The following is a 25,313-nucleotide window of genomic DNA, read 5'->3' on the forward strand; positions in this document are numbered from 1 at the left end:
TGGAATGCTGAGGTTGTTGGTTTGAAATCCTGGGCTTGCCTGGTCAAGACACATATGGGAGTTGGTGCTTCCTGCTCCTCCCCCCCCCTTCTCCCTCTTTCTCTCTGCTCTCTAAAAATGAATAAATAAAAATCTAAAAAAAAATCAGTATGGGAGGGTACTATTCTATGAGTTTTAACACATACATAGGTTCATGTAATTACCACCTCAATCAGAATATAGAATTGCTCCATCACCCCAAATAATTTCCTTGTGCTATATAACTACCTTTGTAGTTAGTTTTGTTTGTTTTTTTAGTAAGAGAGACAGAGGGATGGTCAGGAAGGAAGAAAATATCAAAGTTGTGGCACCTTAGTTGTTCATTGATTGCTTTCTTATGGGCCTTGTTGGGGGAGAGGGCTCCAGCCGAGCCTATGACCCCTTGCCAGCAACCATGGGCTTCAAGCCAGTGACCATGGGGTCATGTCTATGATCCCATGCTTAAGCCTGTGACCCTGTGCTCAAGCTGGTAAGCCTGCACTCAAGCCAGATGAGCCTGTGCTCAAGCTGGCGACCTCAGGGTTTTAAACCTGGGTCCTCAGTGTCCCAGGCTGATGCTCTATCTGCTGTACCACTGCCTGGTCAGGCCTAGACCTTTGTAGTTAAACTTGTTCCCCACTCCTAACCCTAATTAGGAAACCACTGATATGTTCCCCTTTCCTTTAATTTTGCCTTTTCCTGGATATCATATAAGAGGATCCTACAGTATGTAATCTTTGAGATTGCCTTTTCCTTTAGCATAATGCACTTAAGATTTATGTTGTGTGTATCAATAGTTTTCCCTTGTTATTACTGAGTAGTATTCCATGGTATAGATCTGCCAGGTTTTTTTTAACCTGTTAAGGATACAGTGGGTTCTTAATGAATTGTAAAATACAGTCTTAGCACAGTATATTCAAAAGCAAGGCTGCATTTTGCTTGCTTCTCTTTCTTACAGTTTTAATGATTAGGAAAGAAACTTGATCCCTTGGTTTTTCTACCTACAAGTAAAACTATGGCTTGTAGAAGTTTGCCTAGCTTCAGTTACAGGTGGTGAGCAAAGAAATATTGACTCACATGCTGGATCTAGGGTCCTACTTATACCTTAGTTAGTTTTATTTTATTTTTTTAATTTTAAGTATGAAAAGCTGTGAGGTAATTCTCACAGGCAGGGAGAGGCCTGTTAAGGTGAGTAGAATTTGCTGAGGCTGTTGTCAGGCAGAGAAGGTGGGGACAGTTTATTGAGGCTGTTGGGAAAAGATAGGAGAGTTTCCCCCACCCCCAAGCCTAGCTAGGAAGGTTTGTTTGGGGATATGACATCTGGGAGGAAAATAATTTTTCCTCCCACCTTCTAAGTGGGAGGAAATCCTTCTAACTAGGCTAACGATCAAAATAACATAAAACAGATTTACAAGAGAAAAGGTCTAAAATTGACTACGGAGGTACATGTTGGGGTGCCATAGGAATGAGATCCAAAGACACATTGAACAGTTGAGGCTTATGTGGCATTTTGGACTAAGGAGAAAGAGGCAGGGGTCTGAGATTTCAAACAGAAAGCAGGTGATTCACGGGTAGAAAAAGAGCAAACGTGTAAAATTCTTACTGTCACCCAAAAACAATGGGACACAGAGGCAAATTCAGCAAACAGGCTTTGCTAATTTTTCTTCTTTGCCACATTTAGTTTATATTATGCTAAGTGATGTTTCCTTCTTTTAAGCAGGTTTTTCCCTCTGAACTCCTTTAAGCACATAATGGGAAGGGTGAAAGGTTCTGAGTCTTTTGTATCTTAATAACCAGTTTAAAATCAATATCCCAAAAGACATATTTTGGGGTGGCAAAAGTTTGGTATCCTCTTTACACTTGTTTTATGACATCATTTTAGATTTCATAGTGTGGAATATACCCATAACTGGAGCCTCCAATTGCCTCAGACACTTCCGACCTTCCTTCATTCGACAGGTATTTATTGAGCTTTCTCAATTGCTGTTCTAGGCACATGGTTGCATCAATGTGTAAAACATACAAAGTTCTTTGGTGGTTTAAGCTTTAGTGTGCTTAAGAATCACCCAGAAACTTTCTTTTCTCACCTCTGAAAGATTCTGTTTCAGTAGGTGTAAAGTAGGCCTCAGGAGTTTATATTTTTAAGAAACATCCTGGATGGTGTGGGTTTTCCTGGATCTCGAATTAAGTAGCTCTGCTGCAGGAATTCCATAAACATTTACTGAATCAAACTGTTGAATTGTGCAGGGTTGTGAGAGTCTGATCTGTGGATAGTTTATTTGAAAACTTGATTTCAACACTGGGCTGCCTGCTCTGCCAAAAAAAAAAAAATCATGCAACTGTCATTACAATGTTACAACTATGTGTCATTAGCCCTGATTTAACCCCCCCTTCTCCTGCCCCTACTCAAATATAAAACATTATAATAAAAGAAATGCTTTTCAACCAAGTTTTGTAAAAATCCTCCTTGTCTGTGTTGGTTTAAGACTTCAGTAGCACCCTGACACCTATTTTAAGACTTTATTCATTTTTTTAAGAGAGGGGGGATGGACAGAGAGAGAGAGAGAGAGAGGAGGGGGAGGAGCAGGAAGCATCAACTCCCATATGTGCCTTGACCAGGCAAGCCCAGGGTTTCAAACCGATGACCGCAGTGTTCCAGGTTGACTCTATCCCACTGCACCACCACAGGTCCTGACACCTATTTTAAACAGTGGATGCTCTGAGAAGTATTGAGGTTCTGGGGGAGGCCTGCCTTCCTCTTGGGAAAGATTTTAATTAGGTCTTCATCACCAGGGAGACTCTCCACGGTGGAGCCCAATTGTTCTATGAAGCAAAAAGACACAGTGGCTTATAACTTGTAAAGAGGACAGAGGGCAAGTGGTAAGGGCCCAAAGGAGCGTTCATGACATTTTGGAAATGAATTTAAAGTCTTCCTTTCACAAGAAGACACAGCTGAATGTATATTACAATGATTTTTTTCCTAAAAAGATCCTCAAAAAGCAAAAACAAACAAACAAAAAACCTGCCTTGCAAGATATATAGTTTTCAATTAATAAAAATGGGTATATGCACAAGATGCCAAAATACTCAGCCTAGAGAGAAGGGGAAGAGATAGCCACTGATGCTTTCTCTTACTGTGATACACCTTTCCATCTCCCAAATAAAGATGGTGTCCAGGTGAGCAAACACAGAAGGTAAGGAAAGAAGCATTGTGGTTTGATAGGCTGACACAGTCCCTAAATAATAGGCCCTGAAAAGCAGCAAACAGGCAACAGGCCATGGGGTTGAAATGGGTTTTGAGGGGCCCTCCACGCTTTCATCGAGAAGAACAGTAACAAATGTTTGCTAATAACTCCAAGACCTCCCTTTCTGTCACTAGTCTGTATTAATTTAAAAAAAAAAAAAAACGGATGCAAATAATCAAAGTTTACTTAAACTCCAGTTTGATTTGGGAACTGGAGGAAGAGGAGTAGTGAGTCATTTAAAAGAAATCTTTTTTTAATTTATTGATTGGTTTTAGAGAAAGAGGAAGAGAGAGAGAGAGAGAGAAACATCAGTTTGCTGTTCTACCTATTTATGCATTCATTGGCTCATTCATGTATATCCACTAACAGGGGATCAAACCTGCGACTTCAGTATCAAGATGATGCTCCAAACAACTGGGCTACCTCAGGGCCAACAGTGAGGCTTTCCTCTTTCGTAAGGATGAGAAATAGGGGTGGGGTGCTGAGCCTCAGGGATTTGTCATGTGTGCTCAGGCAGGCATTTTAAACCTCCAACCTTAATTAGTCTCTGGTGATAAATGGCAATAATGACACTTGTGACATGTTTGGAGGGCCAAGGGTAACAACAAGTTGTACAGAAATAAAACATTTCTTACAGCTGGTAAGGCCAGAGTTAAATAATCATGATACCAATTTCTATAACAATTTTCCACAATTTTGTAAAGAAACAGCATTAAAAGTGCTAATCCTGAGGCTGTGTCTAATCCATCAAAATATGGTCTTTATATGATTTCATTGAAGTCTATTTTACTTAAATTCTAGCCCAAATTAGCTGTAAATTAGGTAATATTTAGAATGATGTTTGTAAAATGTGCTTAGGAATTTTTCAGTCTGCATTATTATAGCTGTTCCAATATTACAAAGCACAGGTTTCTCCTAATATAATAAAACTGATCTTTAGTCCAGCATAAAATGATTTTTAATGTTATTTTAAAAAGTGAACAAGGGAGAGATGCACAAAATTATGAGGAACTGCCAAAAACAATTCTTTTTCAACGAGAATCTTCATGGAATAGTATGGTCTGTTGCTCTTATGATTCTAATCAACCATTTATTTATCCCTCATTTTTAAATACTCAAATAAAACACCCACACACACTATGGGACACAAAACCAGTCTATTTGAGAAGGTTGGAAATAGACGTATACTTATAACGCTCTGACTAAAGTCAAATATTGGGGTTACCTCACAATTTAGAGTTTTTGAGGCAACTAATATTTTGTAGACAACGTAAATTCCTGACCTGAGAGTCCCCTTGCAATCCTCAGTAACTTCAAAATTAAGTAAATGATTTTAAAATTTTTGCTTGCTAAGTTGAAAAAGCAAATATTGGCCTTTTTATATTGTTTGTGCTCTTAAAGTATGTCTATGTAGTTAATTCATGTCCACAGTCCCTCTCTGCCATAAGAGAATCACTCATAACTGATGTTAATTAAGCTAGATAGGAACGGAGCACTTTTACATGAAAGCACTGTATTAGACACTGTGGATTATAAAAAGAGATAAATGATATATGCCATCTTCCCTTGAAGAATTTATGATCTAACTGGAAAGATAGGTCATATACATATAAAATATACATAAAGATGAGTGTCAATGAACAGGGTCAGACTAAGTGGGCAGAACATTGCTTGTAACAGGAGTTTCAGAAGACAGAGCTTGCTGATCACTGGGGTGACTTGTGAGGGTGTCTGGGCCTAAAGGACTTCAACAGAGTATTCAAGGGCTTGAGTGCCATTTGCCCCTGTGCTGCAGCACAGCTCCCCAGTATATACCAAATTCAAATTTGATCTGAAAGGCCACAGTGGTATTTTTCAAAGTTCAGTGACAAAATTGAATCGGGCCCTCCAAAGAAAGAGTTCAAGGAGGAACTTGATGTTCTTTAATTACAAAACACATGGGTCTTTGGGAGAGAGTAGACCCTTTCTTTAATAAAGCCCTGAGCAACTCCTAGATGAAAACATAGGCAGTAAAACCTCTGACATCTCTTGTAGCAATATATTTTATGACATATCTTCTTGGGCAAGGAAAACAAAAGAAAAAATAAACAAATGGGACTATATCAAACTAAAAAGTTTTTGCACAACAAAGAAAACCATCAACAAAATGAAAAGAGAGCCTACTGAATGAAAGAAGATATTTGCCAATGATACATTCAATCAGTGGTTAATATCCAAAATTTATAAAGAACTCACACAACTCAACACCAAAAAAACAATCCAATTAAAAAATGGGCAGAAGACCTGAATAAACACTTCTCGAAAGAAGACATACTGATGGCCAATGGACATATGGAAAGATGTTTAACATCACTAATCATCAGAGAAATGCAAATTAAAACCATGATGAGATATCACTTCGTGCCTGTCAGAATGGCTATCAACAATAAATCAACAAACAAGTGTTGGCAAGGATGTAGAGAAAAGGGAACCGTCATGCACTGTTCGTGGGAATGCAGATTGATACAGCCACTGTGGAAAACAGTATGGCAGTTTCTCAAAAATTAAAAATGGAACTACCTTATGACCCAGTGATCCCATTTCTGAGAATATGTCCTAAGAATTCCAAAACACAAATTTGAAAGAATATGGAAGAATGCTCATTACAGCATTATTTAAATAGCCAAGATCTAGAAACAGCCCAAGTCCCCATCAATAGGCAAGTAGATTTTAAAAAGCTGTGGTACATTTACATAATGGAATACAATGCGGCCACAAAAAAAAAAAAAAAAAAAAAGAAGGAGTCTTACCTTTTGTGATAGCATGGATGAATATGGAGGGAGATTATTATGCTAAGTGAAATAAGCCAGTAAGAGAAAGACAGATACCACATTATCTCACATATATGTGGAATCTAAAGAACAATATAAACAAACAAACAAAACAGAAACAGCCCTGGCTGGATAGCTCAGTTGGTTGGAGCATCGTCCCGATGCATAAAAGTTGCTGATCAGGGCACATACAGGAACAGATTGATGTTTCTCCCTCTCTCTCTCTCTCTCTCTCTCTCTCTCTCTCTTTCTCTCTCTCTCTCCCCCCTTCCTATCTCTCTAAAATAAATACAATTAAAAATAAAACAAAAAGTAGAAACAGACTCATAGATACAGGGGACAGACTGATGATGGTTGCCAGAATGGAGTAGGGTTAGGGGACTGAGTGGAAAAGGTGAAGGGATTAAGTACAAATTGGTAGTTACAAAATAGTCACAGAGATGTAAAGTACAGCATAAGGAATATGATCAATAATATTGTAATAACTCTGTATGGTGTCAGGTGGGTACTGGACATATCAGGGGAACATTCTGTAAAGTATATGGCTGTCTAATCACTATGCTTACACCTGAAACTAATACAAAACAATAGTGATGTAAACTGTCATTGAAAAAGTTTTTTTAAAAAAATCAAGTGCAGAAAAAATAAAGTGAAACCTTGAGCAAAGAAAGGACTGCTTCATGGAATATCTGTGGGGAAATGATATCATAAATGCATTTAATGTACTCATCTTCAACTCCATATATTTGCCACCAAAACACAAAACGAAACCACCAGCTATAGGGAAAAAAAACCCATGAAATACTGTGGGCAGTTCCACCTGCCATCCCCTCGAGAGAGCAGATGGCTTCAGAATAGGGATGTGATGCAGATGTGCCTTTAGTTGGTCCTGTTGCCTGGGTCTCTCAGAGTTGAATCTCTCTCCCTGCAGTGTTATATCAGTGTTTAAAAATACTGTATCATTGATATTTCCTGTGCATCGCTCCTAAGTACAAACCAGATATCCTTTTGCTGCTGCTCAAAGAAAGAAAGATCTACTCCAACACTGGAGGAAGAACTGCAGTGTTGGATTTATGGAGAACTAGTCTCCGAAGTCCCCTTCCTAATGATTGTTCAAGGGAAATTTTGACATTAAGCTATTTTTGCCTGATATGCTGACTTTTCTGCCTAACCCATGTATGTTTATCCTGAGTGGATAGTTTTCTTGTTTATAGTTAATGGCCAGCTCCTGAATAGCAGAATCCATTTTATGAGCTTCAGCTCTAGACACAGGGCTGTCCAGTAAACCTGTCTGTGGTGTTGGACAAGTCTGTCATCTCATTGTGATCTAGGAGCTAGCCACTAGCTACCTGTGGCTTTAAAGCACTTATAATGTGGCTAGCACCAACTGAGGGTCTGAATTCTAACTTTTTAAAATTTTTAATTAATTTATCTTTAAATAGCCACACATAGCTAGTGGCTACCATATTAAACGTGCAGGTCTAGAACATCAGACCCTGTTGAAGTAATGTTTGGTCTAGATCCTGAGGGAATGTTGTAGGTAGCAGCAGTTGCTATGTGAATCTGAGCCATGTTCACCATCAAACTCAGGAAAGTATAGGCAGTTTCTAAAGGCTACAGAGCAGGGGTCGGGAACCTATGGCTCACGAGCCAGATGTGGCTTTTATGTTGGCTGCATCTGGCTCACAGACAAATCTTTAATTAAAAAAAATAATAACGTTAAAAATATAAAACATTCTCATGTGTTACAATCCATTCATTTCCTACCACTCATGTTCATGGTTGCGGGTGGCTAGACCAATCACAGCTGTCCTCCCGGACAACACCAAATTTTTATTGGATAATGCGTAACATACACAGGTCGTTGTATGGCTCTCATGGAATTATATTTTTAAATATGTGATATAATAGACCAAGGTGCTCCTGGGAAAGAACTCATCCTGGAGGAAGAAAGAGTCCAGAGAGCAGTTTGTCTCAGGAAGGCAGACAGGCAGGCTTCCGAAGAAAGTGGCAACTCTGTGGTCAGTTCTGTGTTGTCACTCATACTGTCCCAGGGCCAGCTCAGTGGAGCCACACCTGAATCCTAGAACAAAGGGCTTCAATAAATTCCCTGTTTCCCAGTGGCCCCATTCCCCGCAGCATTGAAAGGTAAGGTGACGGCAACATGGCGAGCAGTCATGTGTTCAACCAACACTTCCCCAGCATGTCCTAAGAGCCAGCTATGGGGCTAGATGCTAGTGGCAGTGTTGGCAGCTGCCACAGCACCTGCCTGCGCCACAGTCTTCAGTAACCTCTGTACAGCGGTCAGCAGTACTGCCGATGTCACCAATGAGCGCCAGGAGTGTAGCTGTCCATTTTGAATTGCAGTGATGATCCAACGCATTTAGTTATTTTTACGACTCTCACCACTGTATTTATGTGTTTGTCTAACCCATAAGTGGCCAGTCTCCTGTGTACAGCCTTGAGTTCACGTCAAGCCAGCCTTCAAGGAGAATGCAATGCTTTGTCCTATCCCCCAAACACCAGCCTACTACAGAAAGCATTAGGGAGAAAAAGATTTTACTGGCTGGTTTGTGGGAAGAAGTGCATATCACCACACACCACATAACAAAGGAATAAAAATCCTGGGTAGACATTCTTTTTCTCTCCAAGTTCCTCTTTGGATTCTCGCCCTCTCCAACCCTCTCCTCGGCAGTGTCTACACCTCTCCTCTTTATGGTTACCGTACCTATTCGGTCTGTACCAGCTTTCCCAGGAGCTTTTTAAAGCACTCACCCAGCAGGGACTGTTCCCTCTGTAGGGAAAACTCTGCCCCAGGAAAAAAAAAAAAAGAATTCTCTCTCATTTTATTTGTTAGTTTCTTTAACACCCTGCATCATTTCCAAAAGAAATCAAAGCAGCAGAAAGTGAAGACATCAAGACAGGTGGGAAGGAATATGCCAAAACCTTCTGGTTCTTCCTATCCTCAAGATTCAGGTTTAATGTCTCTTTAATTTTTCCAACAATTTAACTTTAAATAAAGTACCTCCTCCCTCTCAATGCTTGCTTGCTTGATGTCCATCTCTCCTGCTGGATGATCATTTCCATCAGAGCAGGTTCCTTACTAATGTTGCTCATTGCATCCAAGCATGTAGCATGGTGCCTGTCACAATAAAGAGTAAAGAGATGTTTGTTAGATGAATAAATAGTAGCCAAGATGCTGTGCAATAAATTGTCCCAACATTTAGAAGCTTAAGACAATAAATATGTATTATTTCACACAGTTTCTGTTGGTCAGGAGTTTAGGAGCAGTTTATTAGGTGGTTCTCACTCAGGGACTCTCCTGATAGTACAGATAAGGGGTCAGCCAGGGCTGTAGTCATCTGAAGGTTTGATGGGGCTTTGTAACTGGGGCACCTCCTTTGTATTTGAGGGGGAATCAGTTTCTCTCCATTCAGAGATACTGTGCAAAGAAAAAGAGCATAAGAATAGACAGATTGGGGTTCAGTCCTGCTGCTCGCCAGCTCCGTACTCTCTTTAAGTTTTGACCACTGTGGGCATCTTTTTTCTCTTCTTGTGACATAAGGCTGTAAAAATCTTTGCAATATTATTGTAAGGATTAAGCAAAAGAAAGTCCATCAGGCACTTAGCAGAGTGTCTGGTATGTAATGAGAGTTCAATAAATGGTTCAATAAATGAGTGACGACACCCTCACCTGATATTTTATATTCTAGACCTCAACTTAGCAGTTCTGGGGTGACCTGAATAACAGAGCTTGTCAGGTTATCATGTTGCAGATAAGAAAAACAAGTCCAGAGAGCTTAGGTGACTTGTCAACGGTGTGGCTTTGCTCCTCAATGCTTGTTGGGATCCTGGGCAGGGGTCTCTGAGAAGATGCAGCAGGCACCAGCCTGGGAGGCTGGTGAGTGGCCCAAGACAGCAGCAACCTATTTGGGCTCCCCGAGGTCATCCCGGGGTAAGCTGAGACTCTGGTTGCTGTCTTGGTTGATTCTTCAGGGAAGACTCATGGGCCTGAGCCACCTCCCAGTGGATGGTTCAAAGGGACTAATTAGTGGCTGGTAAAACAGCAGTGACAGGGCATCCTTATCCCAATAAGCCACTTGAAAGCATCCAGCAGCTATCACCAGATGGAGAACAACCATTTAGGCCTTAATGAGCTTGTAATTCTGGAGAGTCCCTAGAGCCTTACTAATTATCCCATCTTTTTGTTGTTGCTTTGTTTTTGTTGTTGTTGTTTTATTATTGGTTTCTTACCCCCCCCCCTTTTTTTTTTTAGGTTTTCCACAGTGGGTAGTCTCCTGCTTTGATTACTTAGTTAGTCATCCATACTGTCCCATCCTACTTCCTGGGTAGATTTTCAGTCATTTGCAAATGCAAGATTATGAAACTGTGTTTGGTTTGCATTTGTCTGATTTCATTCTCCCTTTAATTCATCCAAATAGCTTCCATCTTTAGCCCAAAGAATATACACTTTTTTTTTTACTCCATCCAGAACCTATTACAGCCCACCCAGGGCTCAAGAAGTTCTCTTTTCCTCTTTTCTAGATTTTCTACAAAAAAGTAACTCCACTTGACCAGGTGGTGGCCCAGTGGATAGAGTGTCAGACTGGGATGTGGAGGACTCAGGTTCGAGACCCCGAGGTTGCCAGCTTGAGCATGGGCTCATCTGGTTTGAGCAGGGCTCAAGAGCTTGAGCCCAAGGTTGCTGGCTCAAGCAAGGGGTTACTCGGTCTGCTGTAGCCCCCCAGTTAAGGCACATATAAGAAATCAATCAATGAACAACTAAGGAGCCACAACGAAGAATTGATGTTTCTCATCTCTCTCCTTTCCTGTCTGTCCCTCTCTCTGACTCTCTCTGTCTCTGACACACACACACACACACACACACACACACACACACACAGTAACTCCCAGTTTAAGCAATAAACAAGGCACCTGACCCTTTTTAGGTCAGGTGGGGTGGGATATAGTGCTCTGCCACTGGCTTTTATGAAAAACTCTGTACATGTGACAGCACCTACCACCCCCACCATGAAAGTTAAGTAGAAAGTTTATCTGTGTTTGCACTACAGTAGGTTCAAGATACACCCTGTCCCACCCAATGACCTAAAAGAGAAAAAACTCCTACTTATGCACAAAGTTTGCTACAAGTGAAGTGTCTGGAGCCAGGAGATGACCAATAAGACAAGTGGTTCTCATTGGCTGATTGTTTGCAATGGATGGTGGATGCCACAAAATCATGCTCCTGAATGTCACTCTGGATTACGCCTGAGGCAGGGTGTGGTATTCCCATCAGGAGAATCAGACTCTGGTGATATGGCCCTGCCTCTAGAAGGTGCCTGGAAAGAATTCTAAGAAAATTCTGGAAGGACAGCATTTGGGTCTTGTAGGACTGGGACTTAGAAGGCAGGTCTAAAGTGAGGCAGGGAATGAACAGAGGCATAGAACTCAATTCTTGTGTTGTTCTAATGTTGCCTTTTTACAGATGAGAACATAGAGATCCAGGGAGATGACATCAACTGCTTAAACTCACACAGGTTGCTAAAGGTAGATGCAGAGATGGAATCCAGATCTCCTGATTCCTAGGCCAGGACTCTTCAAGAGAAAAGCCAGGAGCAGGAGGAGGCAGCATAGGAGGTAGAGCTGAGATGGGAGTTTCCAAGGCCCCTGGAGAGTGGCTGAAAGGAATACTTCATATGTTTTCCAAGGATTATACCAGTTTAGGGACTAATGAATGTGACCCTCCATGAAATTGAATTTTGCTTCAAGGGTAGAAAATAAATACAGAAAGAGAGAAGGGTCCACTCAATTTAGTGAGATGCCCTACAAAAGAAGGGCTGAGATGAAGGCAAACTTGGAAAGCTGTGTGCATTGCAGACTATTCAGATCTATAACATTTCTATAGATTAAGGAGAACAGAGCTAAACTTCCCAGCTGTGGTGACTAAGAATGACATAGCTATCCTAAGGTAGGTGCCAAGGGCCAACTTTGCCAGGCATGCTCACTGCTCATACCCAAGAGGCATTGGCTTGTAGGGACAGCTCATCCAGAGGTCCTGGGGTCTCTACCTTGTAGAGAACTGTTCATCCTTATGAAATGGGAAAGGGAAAGGATTTCTAAGTTGCTTTCCAAATTAAGTCAGAAAATTGGAATATGAACCCTTGAGTGAACATGGGTTGGAGACATTGAGGAAGATGGCTGGACACCAAGTTTTCTAAGAGTACTGAGGCCCCCACTCAGACCCTGAGAGGTCCGTGTGAGGGTAGGACAGCACATATATCTGGCTTCCTAGTGGGCAGGAGATTGAACTGCAGAGCCCAGTGCACAGTCAGAATCTGGGTACTGCGCCTGTCGCTGAGGCTGAGGCTGAGGAGAACTGAGGGCATTGGCTGTTACAATTCCACACACCTTCTACTGGGCAGCTGTGTTCTGTGAAGTGGACATTTGTTCTCACAGCCAGACCTTCTAGTTTCTGGGCTTCTCTTCACCCTATACTCCCAAGAAGATGAGCTCTTTGATTCTTCCAAAAACTAACAACTTGGTGTGGGAGTTGGAGGTGGTATTACACACCATGGCCAAGTATAGCCTGGGTCTTGAGGGAAAGGGTGCTAAGAACTACTTGGGTCTGCTGCTGAGTAACTTTTCATCACCCCTGCCAACCTCCCCAACATACTATCTAATTTGAATTTGATTGACTGAAAACACAAGGATTTATTTTTGCTCATTTTTACATGTCTATCTCAGGCTGATGGAGGGTGTCGGGCTTCACATCACCTTCACTTAAAGGTCCAGGCTGCCGGAACCTCCATCATTTGGGAAGTCGCCAGTCACCCTGGCAATCATTAAGCACTTAATAAGTAGAACTAGTGTTTTCCTTCTGGAGGCAGCTTTCCCCATGGTATGGTTCTGTCGAAGATGGTGTAACCAGGGATGGAGAGGGTGAGAGCATCCATCACAGGGCAATGGAAAATCCAAACAGTAAAGATTCAGGAAACTGAATTCCAATTTTAAAACTGCCAGTACTGGCAGTTACCTAGGACACTTTATATGTGTTATAAACAGTTTCTGTGGCTTGAATCTTGGTTGTTGTGATGTTTAAATTATCCTTAATGTGAATGTGCTTTAAGATGTAGGCTTTGTGGCCCTGGCCACTCGGCTCAGTGGCTAGAGCATCGGCCTGGCGTGCAGATGTCCTGGTTTTCATCTCCTGTCAGGGCACACAGGAGAAGTGACCATCTGCTCCTCTTCCCCTGCCTCTCCCCCTTCTCTCTCTCTCTTCCCTTCTTGCAGCCAGTGGCTCGGTTGATTCAAGCATCGGCTCCAGAAGAGACCAGGTGGATCCCAGCTGGGGAGCATGCAGGAGTCTGTCTCTCTATCCCCACTCCTCTCACTTAAAAAAAAAAAAAAAAAAGATGTGTAGCCTTCATCATAATACATTTTGGTTCTGAACTCATTAATCATTCTCAGGGCCTTGATAATGAGCCTAGTCAAGCAGGACTCAAGGCCATCTCATTTCCAAGCCTTGTGTAGCCCTTAGACTCAACAACACTGTACTTTATTGGTGTCACATTCCTGCAGCTGTCATATCTTGTGACCTCTAGTCTCAAAAAGGGTGAGTTTCTGGTGAAAACATTATAAGTCCTTGTGTTTCCAAAGAAAACTTTGTAAGATTCGGAGTGTGTGAACATGGAACCTTCCTTTTTTCTGCTTCTTGTCTGATCAGCAAAAGGCAGCTCATGGGCCAAGAGGCTCTTCCAGATCAAAGCTCTCCTGACAGGCTTTCCAGGTACCTGCCAGCACGCTGCCCCCTGGAACACTAAGATGCCCAGGCCAATCCTTCCTGTCAGGAGGAGTCTCACCTGGACAGGAAGAACTGACAGGCTTCCTGAAAGCATTTGATGAAGCAGAAAAGAACACTTTTGAAAAGTCAGACCTTTGTAAATAGGCACTCAAACAGTGCCAGGAGAAATGTGCATTGGAGCAGTCTTGCTGACAGGCCATTTGGCAAAATGCATCAAAAGTGCATATGCCACTTGAGCTAGGTATTCCATTGCTAGAAACTAACCGCAAGGAAACAGTCTAAGACAGGGGTAGTCAACCTTTTTATACCTACCACCCACTTTTGTATCTCGGTTGGTAGTAAAATTTTCTAACTGCCCACTGGTTCCACAGTAAAGGTGATTTATAAAGTAGGGAAGTAACTTTACTTTATAAAATTTATAAAGTAGAGTTACAGCAAATTAAAGCATCTAATAATAATTACTTACCAAGTACTTTATGTCAGATTTTTGCTAAATTTGGCAGAATAAATCTTTATAAAACAACTTACTATAGTTAAATCTAATCTTTTTATTTATACTTTGGTTGCTCCGCTACCGCCCATCATGAAAGCAGGAATGCCCACTAGTGGGCGGTAAGGACCAGGTTGACTACCACTGGTCTAAGATATGCCTAAAGATTGAGAAGCCAATTTTATTCTTTACTTCACTTTAATTTTATTCTTAAAGGTAAATCTGTGGAAATACCCCTATATTTCTTATCACAAACTCCCCAATTTTGCTGATGTTATCTTAAATGGTCTCCGCTTTTCATAACTCAAAAACCTGGGGTGTGGGTTCTAACTAATACTCTTCTTCACAAAGCTTCTATGAGAGTCAGCTAGACTCATTTTACATGAAACATTTGAAAACTCCTTTAGAAAGGCTGTCCCCTCGCCCTGACCACTTGGCTCAGTGGTAGAGCATCAGCCCAGTGTGTGGAAGTCCCAGGCTTGATTTCCAGTCAGGGTACACAGGAGAAGTAATCATCTGCTTTTCCACTCCTCCTTCCCCCTCTCTCCCCTTCCCTTCTGCAGCCATGGCTCAACCATGGCTCAAAAGGTTCAGGCAATTTGGCCCTGGGCACTGAGGATGGCTTCATGGCCTCACCTCAGGTGCTGAAATAGCTCAGTTGCTGAGCAATGGAGCAAGGGCCCCAGATGGACAGAGCATCACCCTGTAGGGGGCTTGCTGGGTAGATCCCAGTCAGGGCACATGCAGGAGTCTGTCTCTGCCTCACTGGCTCCCTCCTCTCACTTAATTAAAAAAGAAGAAGAAGAAGAAAAGAAAAGCTGTCCTCTGACTTTGCAGAATTAGGGTAGGATCTCAGCATCTGACTGGCTTATTATTCCCAAACTGAAACAATTCTACTGATTTCAAACCCCCTTCCCCCCACATTCAAAAATACATGTTGCATCTACTTCTTGGGCTTTTGGAGTATCTGTGGCACAAAGTTTCATGATGCTTGAAAACTGTATTGGTCACAAAAAAGTAACCCTGACTGCTAGAGCAAACAAACCCAAAATTCTCAGTGACTTCGTGAAATAAAAAGTGAATGCCTAGCTCGTGTCAAAGTCTAATGGCATTGGCAGAAAAACTCCGTTCAACTCCATTATCTGTGAAACAGATTCCTTCTACCAAGTGGCTTTGCAATTTCTGGTTCCTCAGAGTTCTCCAGTAGATTCTCTGTACTCATCCTCCAGATAAAGGTCTCTGCTTCTCAAGTGAAAACATAGAGATCTGGGAAGTTTTAAGGAGCCAGGCCTGAAGGTGGTATACCTTATTTCTGCCCGTATTCCACTACTTGGAACCCATTCACATGACCCCAACCTAGGAGAGAGGCTAGAAAAAATATAGACTATACATGTCCATAAGGAAAAGGAAGTGGGGTTTGGTAGCCACATTGCAGTCCTTGACTCTGTTTTCCAGCCCCATTTCCCCCACACCTGTTTTTAGTTGTCTCTAACCTGCTGTCATGTAACCAATAAAAGAGGGACTGTCGCCTGACCGGGTGGTGGCGCAGTGGATAGAACGTTGGACTGGGATGCGGAAGACCCAGGTTCGAGACCCTGAGGTCGCCAGCTTGAGCACGGGCTCATCTGGTTTGAGCAAAAAGCTCACCAGCTTGAGCCCAAGGTCGCTGGCTCCAGCAAGGGGTTACTCGGTCTGCTGAAGGCCCACGGTCAAGGCATGTATGAGAAAGCAATCAATGAACAATTAAGGTGTTGCAATGAGCAATGAAAAACTAGTGATTGATGCTTCTCATCTCTCTGTTCCTGTCTGTCTGTCCCTGTCTATCCCTCTCTCTGACTCTCTCTGTTAAAAAAAGAGGGACTGTCAAACAACCATGCATAAACCAAATCTAACCCATGGCCTGTTTTTTGTCAATAAAGTTTTATTGAAATACAGCCATACCCATTTGTTCACTTACTGTCTGTGAGTGCTTTCATGCTATAATGGTAGAGATGAATATTTCTGGCAGAGACCCTGTAGCCTGCAAAGTCTAACCTACTTACTATCTGGATCTTTAAAGAAAAAATGTGATGATTCTTGCAAAGATGTATCAGCTTTCCAAATTCCAAAAGTGTGTTGTTCTCTCCTTTCTGAGTGTTTTCCTCTCCTGTCTCATTGCCCTCTGGGTCAGCATGCTACATGGGGAAACCAGCAGCTGAGACCACTTGTAAAGAAAGGCTTCCATGAGCCCTGGCCCGTTGGCTCAGTGGTAGAGCGTTGGCCTGGCGTGCAGAAGTCCCGGGTTCGATTCCCGGCCAGGGCACACAGGAGAAGCGCCCATCTGCTTCTCCACCCCTCCCCCTCTCCTTCCTCTCTGTCTCTCTCTTCCCCTCCCGCAGCTGAAGCTCCATTGGAGCAAAGATGGCCCGGGCGCTGGGGATGGCTCCTTGGCCTCTGCCCCAGGCGCTAGAGTGGCTCTGGTCGCAACAGAGTGACGCCCCGGAGGGGCAGAGCATCGGCCCCTGGTGGGCGTGCCGCGTGAATCCCGGTCGGGCGCATGCGGGAGTCTGTCTCTCCCCGTTTCCAGCTTCAGAAAAATACAAAAAAAAAAAAGAAAGGCTTCCATCTGTGAGGGAAGAACTTGGATGCTCTCTTATTGCTGGGGTTCATTTTGGTCTTTTTCATAGCATCGCTGAAGTTTTTCATGGTTTTAGGTTTAAGGAAACTTTTTGTGAATTTAATTCCTTTCTCTTATTCAATGTCCAAATGAAATTTCCATATCATCTGTAAGTGAAGTGTATATTTTAACTAATAGAAAAGAAAGCAGACAATATGTGTGAGGTCAATTAAAGGACAACAGATGGTTTATAGGAAGAGCAAAAATTGGAGAGAGAGGTAAGGAATATTTTAAGTCTCGCAATCTACCACCCCGACAATACCTCTTTAATATCATCATATTGTTGTCACTGAAAAAGACTAAATGCAAAATGTGATCTATTGTGCTATCTTTGTAAATTCAGAGATTGTATGGCACAGATTATTTAAAATTAACAGTGACTATATATGTTGCTTTACTATCCTTTATTATACATAATGTTATTAAACGTTGCTCTGTGATCAAGTCTTCCTGGATCCTTTCTTTATTTTAACAAAGATTTTGAGACTTCAAAGAATTTGCATCCCCTCTCTTGTCGCCTGGAGTTCCTGTAATTAATTCACAGCAGCAACCATCCAACTCCCAGGGACTCTGCCAGGCCCTTCTGTGGTGTTTCCAAGGACAGAGCATTGGTTTCAAAGGGCACGGACACCTCTCCACCCTTCCCAGTGCTCGAAAAATGAGTTCCAACGCTGGTTTGCTGGCTTTGGCCAGAGCACAGGCCCTGTGGTGTGGAAGGGAGCCACGAGCCTGATGGAGGCTCTCCTCCCCATCCCCTGGAGTAGCTGGTCGAGTGGTGGTGTGGACACTGCCCTTCAAGCCCCACGGAGCTTCTGGGGTCGGTGCTGGAAGATTCGCAGGCTTTTCCCCTGGGCCCCACTTGAAAGAGCAGGACTAATCTCCAAAGCGTGGAAGGGCTTTTTGCTTTCTGTTTTCTGATCCTTTTTCATTAATCCCCCTTTTTCATGGATCATTGAACTTATCTGAGAACAGAGCTTCCAGTTGCTCCTGCTAAGACCAGCAAAATACCACCCCACCCCCACCTCCAGCCCCACAACCCTGGTCTTTTATGGGGTCTTGCTGGAACGGAAGTTTCTGAACACAGAGACTTTTGCCTCTTTACCCATAGATCCTACCTGGAACAGTCCAGTCTATATTAGGTGCTCAATACATATTTGTTGAATGAATGCCTATTAAATAAATGATTTACTTCTGTGACTATTAGGAATGCTTCTGTGCCTACTTAACTGGTGTTCCTTTAGAAATATGCCTTTTCTAATTTCTTAGTCAAAAAGAGTTTTATTTAGGTAAAACTTACACACAAAGAAATACACAGATCTTCAGTGCACAATTTCATGAGCTTTGAAAAATATAGTACCTATGCAATCAGTATTCCCAGTAAGATTTGTAATATTTCCATCTCCCCAGGAAAAAGCAATGCCTATTATTTATTAATCAAATTGGGGTTCTACCCCACTTTACATATTCCCATTCAAAACATATTTTATTTTACCTTTTTATAAGGACTCATGTCTGCCTTCATCTACCACAGTGTAAGTTCAGTGAGACTGGGGATACCATGACATGTCATGGCTTCTCCAGAGCCAGGTAACTAGATAAACTGTTGAAGTCTGCATTCCTGGATAATCTGAAGATAAAGCTTACATCACAGATGCACCAAGGAGCGCGTGACCTACTTCTGAGTACAGTGCTGGGTGCAGAAGCATGGGGAGATGAGCCTGGAAGAGGGAGAAAGGGAAGCTTTCTAAGTTGAAGAAAGAACAGAACAGGGTCCAAAAAGGGCTGGACAATGGGACAAAGATGCCTCACTGCTTTGCCTCAGATCAGATCTACTCCTCTTGCACACAGAAGGATTCCCTTCCCAGTTATTCAATGAAAGATAGCATGTTTTAACTGCATACCAAAACCTACAGCTCAGGTTTGCGAGTTAGCAGTGCCTTGTCCCCAGTAAATGTGCAACACATGACTCTTGAATAGAAACCATTGAATACCCTTATCTTATGCTACAGCTGCACCTGACCAAAAGGACCCCGCAGGAAATGGGCTAAGATCTGGAGCCAGCCAATAGCATTATGGTGAAAAACACAGACTCCGGAGCCAGGTTCACCGGGCTCAGATTCCAGGTCCACTACTGGACTTGTGTTCTTGTGTGAGTTATTTCACCTCTCTGTTCCTCAGTGTCTTCCTTTGTAAAGCAGAGATAACAAGAAGAACACGCTTCTTGTGAGGATTAATGAAGATGATGGGCATAAATAGCTCAGCACAAGCCTAGCACGTACTAAGTGCTCAGTAAGGGCGTTCAGTGTTAACAGCTCTTGGAGTAGGGTGAGCCTTATGAGAATACAGCAGGAGCTGAGCAAAAAGGCATCTAATCCCTTTTGGGGCCAGCTGCAATATTGAAGAGATGTGGCCTCAGCAGGTCATAGTCCCAGCAGAGAGGAAACCTTGGAGAATCCGACAGGAGGTAGCAGAACAGCCTAACAAGCAGGGACAGGAAAACTTGGAATTCAGGGGCAGTTGGGATTGAAGGCTGGCCTGGAAGAAATTCTCAAAGTGAAAATGAAAATTGAAAATAGGTGACTTTTCCAAGAAGTGATGAGACAGTTCTGCCTTTAAAACTCATAAATCTGCCTGACCTGTGGTGGCACAGTGGGTAAAAGCATCAACCTGGAACGCTGAGGTCTCCGGTTTGAAACCCCAGGTTTGCCTGGTCAAGGCACATATGGGAGTTGATGCTTCCTGCTCCTCCCTCTGTTCTTCCTATCTCTTTCCTCTCTCTGTCTCTTTCTCTCTCTGTGTCTCCTCTCTCTAAAAAAAAAGAAAAAGAAAAAAAAAGAATAAATAAAATGTTAAAAATAAATAAATTTTAAAAAATAATTAAAAAAACTCATAAATCCAATTCCTTCCTCCATTTTTTTTGTTTTGTTTTGTTTTTAAATTGGGCTACACACCAGATATGTGCTCAGTACTGGTGCATGTAAAAATACATCATATGTTTGTCATAAGAAAAAGGTCATGGCCATTAATGAAGAATCTTGAAAATACAAATGATGGGAAAAAATTTGTGATGCATCTCAATGTTAGTGGTCCCTGCTAACATGGGATTCTCAACTCAATCAAGACTGTGCGAGCAAGGTCTGCTTCCTGGCATCCTACATCCCTGGATCAGAGCAAGGCAGGAAGGCAGGGGGCATATCTTGGGTGAGAAGCTGGTTCCAAGTAGTTTTTTTTTTTCTTTTTTAGGGCACTTTCTAGACATCACAATAATTTATTATCCATGTCTGTAGTCCCTGTTAGCAGGACCTTCTCCATGGAATAAGCAATTGACCTTTAAAAAAATGTAGCCCTTAAAAGGTTTAGACCAATGACTGTCCCCTCTGTGATGCTCTAAAAACACTTCCCTTGGCAGTTTAGCTATGACATACACAGCACCAAACAGCATTTCCAGGAAATTCTTTGTTCTGTCTCTGAGACTAAGCCTGCATGCAGTCTAGCCTCTATTATAGGTTCTTCTCTGGTTCAGATGATGAGACTTTATGCACTGTGTTGATGAAGGAGTCACAGTTACATCTGCAATAGAGCCTCTCCTCCCCAGTGAGTGTCTCCATTGGTGTGGCAGCAGTCAACACAAAGGTCTCCGACTTCTTGGTGGGGAGGCCTAGGACATCATCAAATTCCTGGGTGGCCTTCTCCACTGCAATGGGAAGCCCTCTAAGTAAACAAAGGCTGTCGCAGGCACCTGTGGGAGCAGGTGGCACTGCGTCCTCCCTGGCATGTTCAGCCTTTGCTTTAACACAGAAGCAATTTGACTTGGAGAATGAAGAAGGGATTCCCTCCCAGGGGGTTTGTTTAGCTGGCAGCAGGTCTGGTTAGAAGTTTACCTGTTGGCACAGAAAGAAAAGAACAGAATGATTCTGTGAAAACTGTATAATCAAACTGGTCGGCCCTCTCTGTGTGAAGGCCTGATGTTGGAGTCAGACCCGTGCCCCATCAGCAGGAACAAATGGGCTTATTATTGGGTAAAAAACAATTAACCTGTGTGCCAGGAGGCAGTATGCCACGGTGGAATAAACATGCTCTGCTTGAGTCTCGGCACTCCTGATTCCTGAATAAGTGGTCTTAAGCAAGTTATGTCAGGCTTAATTTTCTTTTCTGCAGAACAGAACTAATAAAACCAGCCTCATAGGGATTGAGGGAATGATTAAATGAGATCAGTCATGGAGAGTGGGCTGTAAAGTGCTTGACATGTAGTAGGCCCTCATGACTGCTACTTTCTTAACGTATTTCTCTTCCCTGTTCCTTTCCCTTCTCCTCTAGATCATAAGAGGAGTGCATAAAGTGGGAAGAAATAAAAGGCAACTCAGGCAGAGAGGAAGACAGAGCTGGAAGGAAAAGTCTGAGAAGGAGATTCAGAAACCAGAACAACAGTGGTATTTTGTGTCCTTGGGTTCTGTGGTGGGTGTCTGTTTTTCTGTCTTCTCATTGTCCTTCCACCTTGTACTAGTTTTCTATTGCTGTATCAAATTACCCCAGAACTTAGTAGCTTAAAGCAATGCACACTTATTATCTCACAGTTTCTGTGGGCCTGGAACACGGGTGTGGCTGAGCGGGATCATCCAGCTCAGGGTCTCTCACAAGGCTGTAGTTAAAGAGTTGGCCAAGGCACAGATGGGGAGTTCCAAGTTCATTTAGTGGCCATTGGCAGGACTCAGTTCCTTGCAGCCTATTGGATTGAAGGTCTCAGTTCCTTGCTGGTCATTGGCCAAAGGTCACTCTCAGTTCCTTGATACATGAGCCTGTCCACAGGTTGGCTTATGACATGGGAGCTGGCTTCATTAGAGTGAGCAGGGAGGAAAGAAAATCATAGACTTTGGTAAAAAAAAAAAAAAAAAAGGATTTCCCTTCTGCTTTATTCTGTTCATTAGAAGTGATTTACTAGGTCACACTCAAAGGGAGGGTATTATAAGGAGACCTGGATTCCAAGAGGTGGTGATCACTGGGGACCATCTTGAAAGGCTGATTACCTCACTGCCCTTCTGGTAAGAGCAATCCTCCTTCCTCTCTAAAGGTACATATGATTCTGGTGAGGATGATGTTCATAATACCTGCCATTCCACCCTAACTGGTCCATACTGGGATAGAATGAAACCAAGGTCTAGTCAATCATCATAGCACATCAATCTGGCTACAGTGATTTGACCAAGAAGTAGCTATGTGACCAAGCATGGCCAGTCAGAACCTTTCTCTGATATACATAACTAAAACAAGGAGATTGAGGCCTCTCTATGTTGTCTTAAATCACTAACATGGAATGATGTAGCATGGGATTTCCCATGGTATCTTCTACAAAGAATTCCAACTATACTAGAAATAATTGAAGCCATCACATTCTGAGGTAGAGATTAAAGAGAGAATAACAGTAAACTGGTTTTGAATCCCTAAAGTGAGTTCTACCCATGAAACCTAATGTATTTCCCCTTTTCAATCAAGACACTTTAAACTGGGTTCTGTCTCATAGAGTGAAAAGAATCTTGGTTAATTCAGCCTCTATTTTTACATCTGCAAAATCAAAGAGCTGAGCTAAAAGCTCTCCATAACTTTTTTCATTCTCTTAAGTTCTAAACTTTTTACTTAAACCTTCTAATCCTTTAAGAGAAATAGATTTTTCAAAATTGGGGAACATGCAGGAGAAGAAGCCTGAAGGAAGAGGCATGCACAAGAAGGAGGCAAAGACCAAGTCTGCCTTCTTCATAATTTAGGCAGTTCCAAGTTTTAACTCAGAACTTTTTTTTTTTATTCATTTTTTTAGAGAGGACAGAGAGAGAGAGGAGAGACAGAGAGAGAGAGAAGGAGGGGAGGAGCTGGAAGCATCAACTCCCACATGTGCCTTGACCAGGTAGGCCCAGGGCTTCGAACCGGTGACCTTAGCATTTCCAGGTCGACACTTTATCCACTGCGCCACCACAGGTCAGGCTTTTTTTTTTTTTTTTTTTTTATTAACTCAGAACTTTAAGAATGTCACCAAAAAAGACTCGTGCCTCTAGTGACCCAGGGTAAGACCCAGATACATTTCCTTCTCATGCTGCTGGAACCATGATAACACAGAGTCATAGGTATGCACTTTCAAGGTAGTAGCCCTGAGTTTAATCATAAAATAATAATAATAATAATAATAATAATAATAGATAATGTTTACTGAGAGCTTACTATTTAGCTGGCTGTATCTCAACTCGCTGCTCCATGACACTAGGTGTGTGACCTAGGCAAATGACTTAACCTCCCTAAGCCTCTGCTTTCTCATCTGTAAAATGGGGGGGGGATAATAGTTCCCTTTTCACAGGGCTTTTGTGAGCATCTCATATGAGTCGATGTAGGTGAAACACCAAGCAAAGTACGTCACACATGCTGTACTTCTTAAAATGTTTTCTTTGTCTCTTATACCTAGCACAAATATCAACTGTCACATACCCTCCTAGTTGCCCCCACTCCCATGCTCTCACATCACTTTACTTCTACCTGCTTTTCCTCTAGCCCTGTGTCAGCCCCGCATTGCATTTTATTGCCCTGTTCACCTACTCATCGCTCCTGGAAGACCATACCATATTTATCTCTGGGTTTCTGAAGCCCAAATCTATGCCAAACTCACAGGAGGATCTCAACAAATCCACCTGGATTGATAGACACAAAATTTATCAGTCTCTCAAGGAGAAGAGCAGTCCAATGGGTACATGGCTACATCTTTTGGTTTCACTGACTCATTGGGTATTAGGAATTTTTTTTTTTTTTAGCAAGAGAGCGAGAGAGAGGAACTCACAGAGATACACAGGCTGGAAGGGAAAGAAATGAGAAGCATCAATCCTTTGTTGCAGCACCTTAGTTGTTCATTAATTGCTTTCTCATATGTACCTTGACCAGGGGACTAGAGCAGACCGAGTGACCCCTTGCTCAAGCCAGTGACCTTGGGCTTCAAGACAGTGGCCTTTGGGCTCAAGCCAGCCACCATGGGGTCATGTCTATGATTGCACGCTCAAGCTGGATGAGCCTGCGCTCAAGACAGCAACCTCCAGATTTTGAACCTGGGTCCTCAACATCCCAGGCGGGGGTGTTAGAAATGTTTGTCAGGTGAAACTCTGATGTGCATTTGTAAAACTGCTCCTCAGATGAAGCACCAATTGCTCAAGTTAAAAGTAGCAATTCCTCACAACTGGCAGGCTAGCCCATCAGTAACTAGCCTGGAGGCTCATGTTAATGGGTGCGGTGCTGCTGGTTTGGAAGCTGACCAAAGAGACAGTAAACATGACGGTTGCCTGGGCGCATAAACATAAAACCAGCTCCTCTTCACCTCACCCCCGAGATACTCCAGACACAGCATTGGTGACACTCACAAGTGGTTACTTGTCAGCTCCTGTCAAGTGCAGGACAAGGGCCAACCACCCCAAATGAAAATATTAAGGATGAAAACATAGTAACAGCAGTATTTGGGGGGGGGGGGTGTACAGCAGTTTTTATAAAAAACTAACAAGTGCGTGAGTGTTCAGAGAAAAGTTTTGGTTTTTTTTAATGTTAAAAGAGGAAATATGTCTCGACTTCTGAGACCACATTCTTCTTCTCCAGCTAGAGGTTGGGTAGGGCTGGAAACAGAGGCGAATTAAGGTCGGTTGAGGCCCCGGGCACAGAAGAAAATATTGGGCCCCTTAAAAAAGAGAGAGAGAGAGAGAGCCCTGGCCGGTTGGCTCAGCGGTAGAGCGTCGGCCTAGCGTGCGGAGGACCCGGGTTCGATTTCCGGCCAGGGCACACAGGAGAAGCGCCCATTTGCTTCTCCACCCCTCCGCCGCGCCTTCCTCTCTGTCTCTCTCTTCCCCTCCCGCAGCCAAGGCTCCATTGGAGCAAAGATGGCCCGGGCGCTGGGGATGGCTCTGTGGCCTCTGCCTCAGGTGCTAGAGTGGCTCTGGTCACAACATGGCGACGCCCAGGATGGGCAGAGCATCACCCCCTGGTGGGCAGAGAGTTGCCCCTGGAGGGCGTGCCGGGTGGATCCCGGTCAGGCGCATGTGGGAGTCTGTCTGACTGTCTCTCCCTGTTTCCAGCTTCAGAAAAATGCAAAAAAAAAAAAAAGAGAGAAAAGAGAGAGAGAGAGAATAAAAATACATGTTAACCATATTTTTAAATAAATAAAAAATATTATGTACTATTAATGTTAAAATTGCACATATGAAACAAAACTTTGTGTCATTAGAAAAAAGTGTAAAGTTGGGGTTTTGTGGGGCCCCTTAGAAGTTGGGGCCCAGGGCAC

General features: G+C 42.8%; 1 protein-coding gene across 1 annotated transcript in view; it reads right to left on the minus strand.

Annotated features, from left to right (window-relative positions):
* Window positions 1-25,313, minus strand: part of PELI1 (pellino E3 ubiquitin protein ligase 1) — a 1,042,993-nt gene that overhangs the window by 427,747 nt on the left and 589,933 nt on the right. The gene's annotated exons all lie outside the window — the stretch shown is intronic.

This window comes from Saccopteryx bilineata, chromosome 3, assembly GCF_036850765.1.
Source record: "Saccopteryx bilineata isolate mSacBil1 chromosome 3, mSacBil1_pri_phased_curated, whole genome shotgun sequence".
NCBI lineage: Eukaryota > Metazoa > Chordata > Mammalia > Chiroptera > Emballonuridae > Saccopteryx > Saccopteryx bilineata.